A 10,771-nucleotide genomic window follows, 5' to 3' on the forward strand; every position below is an offset into this window, starting at 1 on the left:
TGTAGGAACACAAGGTTATCATTAAGTGCTTTTGATGGAATATGTCACCAAAAGGTTGTTAATATTATAGTTTTATTTCCTCATATTGTTGCCAGTTTTTTTAAAATGTCATTTTTTTATGAATTGGTGAATAAATGGCTAAAATTATTTTGTTTGTGGTTGGTACAAATATGTCCCCATAAAGGTACAATGTGTTTGTCACTGGGGTGGTAACCTAAAAAGGACAAATTTGTACCCTCTTCTAAAGGTACGTTTTTGTCCCGTATATTAAGGTCCATTATTGTCCCAAAGGGTACAAATCTGTTCTCATAGGGTACAAACTATATGGGTACTAAATTGTACCCACTTCAAAGGGTACAATGGGTGTACCCTTGAGGGTACCACCCCAGTGACGAGCCGTTGGACCCTTAAAGGTACAGTTTTGACACTTTATTTTTAACAGTGAACATCAACCAGGTTTGATGGACCATGGAAAGACTTGTTAACAGCAGAAAACCCTCATTTAGAATCTACACGATGACCTCAGATATCAGTCTTTAGAAATTATTATTAAGTTATCTGTGTTTACTTGTTCTTGTTCTACATCAACTGTTTTTAATATTTATTCTATATTTTTAAATTGTTCTTGTTCTACATCACCTGTTTTTAATATTTATTCTATATTTTTACTTGTTCTTGTTCTACATCACCTGTTTTTAATATTTATTCTATATTTTTTACTTGTTGTCGTTCTGCCTCACCTTTGTTAAATTCAATAAATGTTCTTTAAAAAAAAAAATAGACTTGTACCAATTGTTATAATTATAGTGTCATTTTTATGATGTTAATTGAAGGAGCAAAAGTAGTATCGGCTCCAAATATCGGCTCAAGAATTAATTAAATTAAATCGGGCTTTTGCCTTTAATTGGCCATGTAATGTTAGTACATTATTGGAATTTGTCTTCTGCACTTAACCCATCCCTGAGGAGCAGTCGGCAGCCATTTTGCGGTGCCTGGGGAGCAGTTCGGGGTTGAGGGACTTGCTCAACATCCCGCAGTGACGGCCCCGGTGAGGCATGAACCGGCAACCCTCCGATTACAAGCCCAGCGTCCTTAACCACTAAGCCACCACTCCCCATTCAGCAGTTTGTATTGGTCATCAGCTAAGGCATCGGCCCTTAAAAATCCATATCAGAATTTTAATTTATATATATATATATATATATATATAATAAAACACTGTTTTGTTTTTCTACATTGTGTTTCTTTAAATAACTACACTGAATGTACAGTACATATTTGTCACTGTGAGGATCCTAGTCTATTTTCTTTGTCTATGTTTTCTCCTCCCTGTGTGTTTTCCTTAGAACTGGCTCCACCCACCTTGTCTGCAAAGCTGCTTCTCATCTCCAATCAAGCTCCCTACACACTCCACAGTATAAGATCAGCTCATTCTACCACTTGATGTCAGATCATCAGTTTACCAACCGTCATCTTTAAACTTCATCCTGCAACTGAACGTGTTCAGCCTCCACCTCACATCTGGATCACATCTCACTCACTGAACATCAGGAACCTGCACCTTGGACCTCCTGCCAGCATCCTACAAACAACAGCAATACGTTCTTTTGTAAACCTTACCTAAGACTGTTTGTGTAGCCCTGATAACTATATATGTGATTAATATTTATAATATTAATCTACATATTTATATAGGATTGACAGTGTAATTCATACTTATACAGAATTATATTTATTAAATATAATAAGTTTAAGTTCAGTTGGGTGGTTTTGAAGGGGTTCTCCGTTGCTAAAACTCATTAATTTAAAGCGTGTGACGTCACTTCCTCCACTCCACGTTACTCTCGCGAGATTACGTTCAGCCAATCACGTAGCTCGGTCACCTATTGCAAACAGCTGTGTTTGTTCCCTGTCAGAGAGTGACGACACACACACGGAGCTGCTACAACAGGTTGGTTCTTTAACATCTACTTTAGGTTTTTAACAACTTTAGTACTCACTACAACCTTTGTACACCTTCAGACTTCACCACCTCAGGGATAGGAGACATTTAATCCTGCTGAGCTTGACGTTTGAAAAGGAATTGGTGAGTTTAAATGTTTGTTGCTCAGGAGCATGCTATGCTAACTGAATGCTAATGTAATGCCATTGAACTATGTTAGGTGGCTAATGTTGTATTAGATACATTATGTTGAGTGCTGTTACCCCAGTATAACTGTTAACACTATTTAAGTATTGATTTGTGTTGGTTGAGTGAGTGTGGTGGAGCCATTTCAGCAGCAGAGGGCGCTAGAGGAGTGTCTCTACCCTAATCAGCCATAAAAGGAGGCTGTAATGAGCGTCAGGTGTGGCACTGGAGAACAAACGCTTTTTATCATGTGGAATGTGAACATCTTTACAACATAAAACGTTACTGCTTTGGTTACATTAGGCCTGGGTGAAATGGACCAATATTCATATCTCATAGATTATATAAACTCCATTTATTTATATTTTTCAATCTAGTTTTAGAAAAAAAAAAAACAATAGGTCAAAGGAGAAAAATACCACAAAGACCCTTTTATTAATCACTAGCAGCACAACATCAACATTTTGTTCCACTTGTGACTTTTTCCTTCATTAACCCTTGGGGCACCTTTACAAAAAAGTTCATCTTTGAGCTTGGGGACCAAAACGCTACATTGTAAAAAAAAAATAAAATAAATAAAAAACCATTTTTTACAGTAAAAAACTGGCAGCTGTGGTTGCCAGAGCATTACCGTAAACCATTTTGTTAGAATAAGTGTTTATCCAGACCTTTTACATTTAGGAACTACCGGTCTTGTCAAAATATTACCATCATTAACACTGTTTCTACCTTTACGGTAAAGGAAGATAACCGTACAATTTACAGTAAGAGTTGATCACTCTAAAGCATACTGTAAAAATATTTATCAATTAAACATTTTCTCATATAATAAACTTATGCAGTAATTATTTTGTTACTGTGAAAGACAATTAAATTATAATATATGACTATGTATTACAATACAGGAAATAACTACTCCTGCTTTAAAATACATTTAGGGCACATTAAGGGTATATTTTTTTAACAATGTTAAGAATACAAATCCATGACATTTTCAATAAACATTTGCTCACAAACTGAAATTTAGTTTACTGAGTAATGTTTGTATGAAAAGACAATTTAAATAAAATAAATGTATCAAATTTCTTTCACTTTTCCATAGAACTTTGACTTTATTTTCAAGATCATTAATTGAACAATGAAGCTTTAATATGGTGTTTTCATCTCAGATTGATGGTTGTGAGTAATGTCAGGATCCAGAGAACAAATGAGGTCACTTCCTCTAAACGTCCATGGGCAGACAGTCATTTTTTAAAAGTCTTTCAGCTGGATCAGTGGGTGTAGTTGTTGTGTTCCTGTAGCTGTATGGCAGCAATAAGGCCTTTCTGTTGACTGGAAATGTTCCCCTGATGGACAGGATTTCAGGAATTAACATCTAGCAGTAAGAAAACAAAATGAACATGGTCAAAGTTTTATCAATCACATCTTGGGCAAAAATACATAAAAAAGGTTGTTTTATTACTCACATATCTTCTGGCTGAGTACAGAAACACACCTATCAGCCTGGATCAATAGGAGAAAAACAAAGCTTTCAGAGGTTTTTCTTTTTTAAAGAACATTTTCTTAAAGAAACAATGAGGAAATACTGCCTGTGTCAGTACAGTAGCTTTTATTGTACCCTGTATGTTCAATGGTTGAATAAACTTCAGCTTTATTTAACACAAGCAAAGGTATTGTCTCTTAAAATTTGAATATTCATTCAAACCTGAAGGTAAATGTTCATATTTGAACTGAAATGAGACGTTCAGTTAAAATATTTTTTACTTGTTGTCCTACCTCACCTTTATTAATTTCAATAAATGTTCCTTTTTTTTTTTAAAATTGAGACTTTTGTTGCATTTTGTTATCATCATTGTGTAATTTTTATGATGTAAATTGAGGGAGCAAAAGTAGTATCAGCTCAAAACTGAAACACAGTAAAGCTCCGGTTTGTACACCGACCCAGAGAGAAGTGACATCACTACCGCTGATAATTCCCCAATCTTTCATTTCTAATCACATGCTAATGTGTTTGTTAGCCGCCAGACTGTGATTCAAATAGGTATTAATTAATAGGATTAGGTCTGAAAGCATGTTTATCACTGCACTCAGTGAGTTAGTGACGTACACACTTTGAAATACTGTATTTTTCAGAATAAAAGGCGCACCGGATTATATCAATGAATGGGTCTGACCGGGTCTATTTTCATACATAAGGCGCACTAGTTTATTATTATTATTAAGGCACATTAAGAGAAACAAAATAGTCAGATAAGTCAAACTTTATTCAACTCATTAACAATAATTCTCAACATTGTTCAGGTTTAACACATAAAATACAGAACAATACACTGACTTTTTCAGTTCAGTATGTTAAAGCACAGTACGGTACATATCACTCCATGAGGCTCCTGACTACAGTAGCCCTGAAGCACCAAAAATCCATCAAGCGATGCAGCTTCATAGTTTACCAAAGTTGTACTAAAACATTTTGACACATTAATACATACATAAGGCTCACCTGATTATAAGGCGCACTGTCGATTTTTGAGAAAATTAAAGGATTTTATGTGTGCCTTATAGTCTGAGAAATATGGTAGTTTTTTCTGCTTTCTGCACTAGTGTTTATTCTGAACAGTAAACGTCTTTAATTTATCATCAACTGTGTGATTTGGATAACATTAAATAGACATTTCTTAACTTGTAAGGATTCTTTCAAACAAGATATCTATTCTTTTATTTAATAAACTTGATTTAAGTAAAAGGAACTCTGTGATTGGTTTAAACCTCATTACCTCAACAACCTGGAGGTTTGTTCCAGCATTTTAAAGTGACTTATTTACACTGACTTTTTATTTACTACTACTACTTTGTTCAAGACAGCTTACACTAAGTTTGTGATATTTAATGTATCATACCTGTCAAGTATCCCGTTTTGGCCGGGAAACTCATGTATTTTATACCCCTTTCCCGCCAACTTTCCCTATTATTTTCACTGTAAAAATCCTGTATTTTAATGTAATCATCATTAAAAGATAGATAAAAAACATTCGTCCGCCTCTCCAAACTGGACGCTATCACTAACCTCGCAAGAACTGCCGCCTCACGTGACCTAGGTTGCAGTTCACTTCTCGCGAGAGTAGATGCAACTTCCTACAGCGGGAACAAACCCGGAAAATGGATGGATGTGAAGAAGGCACTCCGTCATGTAAAAAGTCATGTAAATACCTTGAGAGACGGGACAGTGACTTTACTTTTATAAAGAAGAGCAGGATGGGGTCCAATTACCGGTTCTGTATGATTTGCAACTGCGATTTTAGCATCGCCCACGGAGGAAGGAGCGATGTAAAGCAACACGAAATATCCACTAAGCACAAGCGCCGGCTGGAGGCAAAGAAACATGCTCAGAGGATGTCAGCATTTGTGACAAGAAATCCCAAAGAGGAAGATGAGGTCAGTAATGCGGAGGTGAAAATGGCAATGCTGTGTGCTAAAAACGTTGCTTTCGCCTTCTGTGACGACTTCAACAAGTGTGTAGCTCAGATGTTCCCAGGTTCTGCTATAGCACGAAAATACTCTGCTGGAAAAACCAAAACTATGCAACTCATCAAAGGTAAATTGAGTCAAATTAAGTATGAATGATTATGTCCTGCATGCATATTGTAGATTAATTTTTACCTAACATTATTAACTGGCTACGTGGGGTAGAAAATGGATGATATTAATTGGGCACTCAACAGGTGCCATAGCAGCAGAACTGGATGACGAGTTGGCCAAAACATGTCGATCTCAGCCCTTTTCACTTTTGTGCGACGAATCGAACAGAAAAAGAATTTGTCATCCTGGCTAGACTCTATGATGAGGCCACTATGCAGGTCACTACACGATTTATGGAGATGCCTACATGCAATGTGGGAAATGCTGAAAATCTGTATGAAAAGCTGAGTGAAGAATTGAGGTAAGGGAACTGCAGTTGTGTTGTAGTTTGCATTTAATCATAACTTTATATTTTGTCTGAATGTTTTTCCTGCTTGCAATAGAAAAAGAGGCATCCCATGGGAGAACCTGATAGCCTTTAACTCTGATAATGCGAGTGTCATGAAAGGCAGACACAACTCAGTTCTCAGCAGACTGAAGATAAGCCAGCCCCACGTCCAGGACCTTGGCTGCATTTGTCACCTCGTACAGCTGGCCACTGGCTGTGGCATCACAGCAGCCCAGGTACCAGTCGAAGGCATCCTAGTGGAGATATACACCCACTTTGATAAAAGCTAAATGCATATAAATGAAATAGGCATGCAGTTGATATTCTTATAAACACAAATACATTTCCAACCTCCAAAAAAATTGTTTTCTATCTTTCAGTGCAAAACGCTGTGAAATATACAAAGACTTTGTAGATTTCACTGATTCAGACCACCTGAAGCTCCTCAGGTACTGCAGCACGAGATGGCTGAGTCTGATAACCTGCCTTCAGAGAGTGTTGAACCAGTGGGATGCACTACAGGTAAGGATGGTAACTCCAGCAGATGTATACACAGCTTACTATGCTATGTTTCTAATTTAACCATGAATTGTACTCTGTGTCCCGATGTACTATAGGCCTACTTTAACAGTCATGAGGAGGTGGAGAGGAGTGCCAAAGTGCATGATCTGGCAAGACATCTGCGTGATCCAATCGTGAAGACCTACTTCCTTTTTCTGAGTGCTGCTCGCCTCAACATTACTCCAGGGACAGGTAGATGTTAGTCACTTCCCCATTGATAGAATTAAATATTGTAATGTATAGTTTAGATCTGCAATATTCAGTCAAACACTTGTTTTTTTTCCAGTGGAAAGGCTAGGTGCCTTGTTTCCTCAGTTGAGTTTGAGTGAAGATAGGCTGAGAGAGGAACTCATTGACTACCAGGTGACAGATGGCAAGCTACTCCCCCAAGAAAACCAAATTGACAAATTCTGGGGACTGGTAGGGAAGGATGTGAGGTTCAGTGAGCTGCCAAGACTAATGAAGGCTTTACTATGCATTCCCCACAGCAATGCCAGTAGTGAAAGGGTGTTTAGTATGGTCAGGAAGATTGTTACTGAGAATAGGATGTCATTGGACAACAGCACTGTTTGTGCTTTACTGTCATGTAAAATAAACCATTTTGGCCCAGCCCACAAATACACTCCTTCCAAAAAAGTGTTGAAAGATGCAAAGTCAGCAACAAATCGGTATAACACATTATTAGTGAATGACAGAGAACTACATGAGTAAGCATGACAAATGTAGGGGAACAAAGGATGATTAATATTCAAAAATATTAATTATTAAATTTTAATATGTTCGTTGCCAGAGGTGCCATCTAGAATTGAGTTTTAAGTGTCCTAGATCACTTTATTTTAATTAATTGTTACAGTTCCCTGTTTTTGTAGTGGGTTCTTGACGTCAGAATAGAGGTTTAATAAAGGTTTAAATGTCAATAAAAACACAGCGTTTACAATATGTACATGTTTATTTTACAGGCTATTACCACGATGATAAATTAGGCAGTTTCACAATTATTCACAGTTATTTTGACTCATTGGTATCACACAAAATGTACATTTTAACACAGCTGTATGGTATCTACACATTCTGAGTGTTTTAGATGTTTGCGTGAATTTGGGATTTATAGGGATTTCCTAACGCTCTGAGGAAGAGGAAGAAGGAAAATGGAAAGTTAAAGTAATGAAATTAATAAAACTTTACCAAAATGAAAAATATGGACTATGAATCTAGAATTTTCGATTGAGAGAATTTAAGTTATAAACCACCTTTTTGCCAGAATTGTGTGTGCGTGCAGTTTTACCCTCCTTCGAACAGGCGTGATGATGACAGCTCCTTCTGCGTAACCAGCAGTGTGTGGGGAAAAAGCTTTTCCTGCGTTTTTCCGAAGACGTTTTCCGCTCATTCACTGTACGGGCCCGCGGGATACTGTCGGCCTGGCTGGGGTTCTGGTTCTCCTACACGGCACCACTCCTGGACGTCGATGGGTAGTTTAACTAACATGTTCTCCAATCAAAGATGCTAGAGTTCGTTAAAGCTTACTCATGGGAGGCTATAAAAATTGATTTGCTCCAAAAATTAAAAACTGCTTGGTTAATTTCAAAAATGGAGATAAAACTTAAAGTTAGTCATTGTGGAAGTGACTAGTAGCCACTTCCTGACTGGAGAGAAGTTCAATCAATATCTCAAAAATTCTGCATCACTAAACTGAATAACATCTAACTGTTAAGTCAGATGCAAAGAGGAGGACTAGACAGAGACGTAAGAGAGAAGTAAGAGGGTAGCAAGAGCGTAGTAAGAGAGGGGTGATAAGGGGGAGCGAGGCCTTTTATAAACATGTCAAGAGGTTATCTGATTGGTCAAAACACATCTGCAGTGTGGGAATGAGTGAAACCTGATTGGCTGGCAGAAAGAAGCGGGAGGCTTAACTTTCCTGTAAAGAAGACGAAATGGTGGGGCTGTCCCACATGTGCTTCTTAAACAAAGAGTCATAAAACTAGATAGGGTGTTACCATGTTAGGTCTAAAATGGAGCATGGGTGTGTGCCAATTGCATGAACCCTTGAAAAATGACTTTCAATTGATTATCCCTTAAATGACTGATTTGAATTATTTCTAGCTTTAAGCATAACAAAGGAGGACAAATACACTTTTGATCAATGATCATGGAATATGAAGTTATAAACATTTCCCTTGAAATGTGATTGCATTAGTGCTTAAATATGTCAGATGGAGGCACACGATGAGTCTCTTTCCTGTAGACAAATGGTTAATATCGAGGTCCCATGTCTGAAATTCATTTAAATCACAGTTCTGCCTTCAAAGCATCAGATGGTGTATAGGTTTTATTCTTATTTCTTCCTTTTTAATCTTCATGTTGAAGAGGATGTCTCTGGTGTAGGGTGTCAGGTTACATCCCTGTTATCTCTGTGGGATGTCTGTTCTTTGGGGAGGATGGGTGTCAGCAAAAAGTCTGCAGGAAGAAGGGCTGGGATTTGAAGAAATGTTCCTTGGTCCATTTTTCCATTGTCTGTTTTTGAGTCATAAAAGTGTAATAAAATTCCAAACGTGCGACAGTGTTTTTACCGCCTTTTGACCATCGACCAGGGTTCCTACAGGTGACTGACTATTTACTGTGAGGCTGGTGTGAGGAACAATGGATGTTAGAACTTCTACCATTTCACACTTTTGCTAAAACAATTACATCTATATTGAGGACAGTAAATATATTTATTTTAGATGTTATAATACCACTAGCCACTAACACAATGACAACACTAGCCTCTTTGATGCTCTAGGACAGGTTTTCTTTTGGCCCCTCTTATATGGTGTTTTTTATATCAAGCAATTGATATTTACGTTATTGTTATATTATTATTATCAGAATAATTTCTAACACTTACATAATGGTCTATACAATATCCACAAAGACGCTTTACATAAATAGAAAACATGAGTAAAATTATTTTTTTTAGACATTTTATTTAATTTTGATAAAAATGTTTCACATACACATATAAAATAACACAAACAAGTAAATAAAAGCCGATTTAAATATTTTAGTAACAGGTTTCAAATACAAATTATTATTATTACAGTAAAGCATTGCACAAAAACAAGATACTGATAAAAGATAGATAGTGATGTGTTGGCTCATCAAAGATTGTTTTTAATTTAAATACTTATGACTAAAATGTTTTTCTATTGACATTCACATTTTGTGAAAAAAAACAAAACTTCCAGATTTGACATAATACTATTTGTTTCTCTCTTAGTCTGCACATGATGTTAAAGGTCAACATTACAAGAAATGCAATATTTCATAGACAGCAATGCATGTTTTGTTCGTGTAATTACATAAAATAATTTATTTTATTGTATAATGTGACCATCACCAACCCTCCCTATAAGGAAAGGTAAGACATACTTTATAAAGGAGGACATAAAAAGAAAGGGCAGTGTTACACCTAGATGGGGGGAAGGGAACAGGGAAGAGGGAGTCAAGGTAGAAAATGGAAAGGGTGGAGAAGAGCTGATTATTTTAAAGTGAGAGTGAGATGTGATGCTATAGTTGTGTATATTGTGCGTATGGTGTTGTGTAATCAAACCAGTCTGGTGACCAGTGTGGAGCTTAGCTATAAAAGTGGTGGCTGTGTACAGAGAGAAGGAGTGAGTGGTAACACCTAAAACAGGTATTTAGGATCAACATGTCTAAAGTTAAGCCCAGTACCAGTTTTATCCCACAGTCCAAGGCCAGTGCATTGTAGACCAATGTTTGTGCAGGAACCGCTACTGTAAACCCAAGCACTGCCCCAGGCCTGAAGATGCAGCCAGGCTTGCAGAAAGAGCCCCAGGCCCCCCCCCCGCCAGGGCCGAGCAGCCCCCCAGACGTCTCCAAGATTCTAAGGTGAGAGGCAGCCATTGCCCCCCACATACACACCATGCTGGGTCAAAATGTTTACCCAAGAATGGGTAAAAACTATTCATGTTGATGGGTTAAAACTACTAATAAATGGTTAATAAGGTTATCAGTTCAGCTGGGGTTAAAAACAATCATATTTATTAACATGTTTTTACTTTAACTTCAGTATATTGTAATTTCTTATAAATAACCATTAAATAATGAAATAAACAAAA

The 10,771-nt window shown here is 37.0% G+C and overlaps 1 long non-coding RNA gene across 2 annotated transcripts; it reads left to right on the forward strand.

Moving 5' to 3' along the window:
* The first annotated feature begins 1,827 nt into the window (after positions 1-1,827).
* On the forward strand, positions 1,828-10,577 carry LOC114458585 (uncharacterized). Of its 2 annotated transcripts, XR_003673070.1 has the most exons (7): positions 1,828-1,951; positions 2,023-2,086; positions 5,848-6,065; positions 6,148-6,328; positions 6,473-6,614; positions 6,710-6,845; positions 10,418-10,577. It is a non-coding gene; the product is annotated as an uncharacterized LOC114458585 (long non-coding RNA). The 2 variants fall into 2 exon arrangements; XR_003673069.1 differs by lacking the exon at positions 10,418-10,577 and having other exon boundaries at positions 6,710-7,473.
* The last annotated feature ends 194 nt before the right edge of the window (positions 10,578-10,771 follow it).

This window comes from Gouania willdenowi, unplaced genomic scaffold, assembly GCF_900634775.1.
Source record: "Gouania willdenowi unplaced genomic scaffold, fGouWil2.1 scaffold_139_arrow_ctg1, whole genome shotgun sequence".
In the NCBI taxonomy this organism is placed as follows: domain Eukaryota; kingdom Metazoa; phylum Chordata; class Actinopteri; order Blenniiformes; family Gobiesocidae; genus Gouania; species Gouania willdenowi.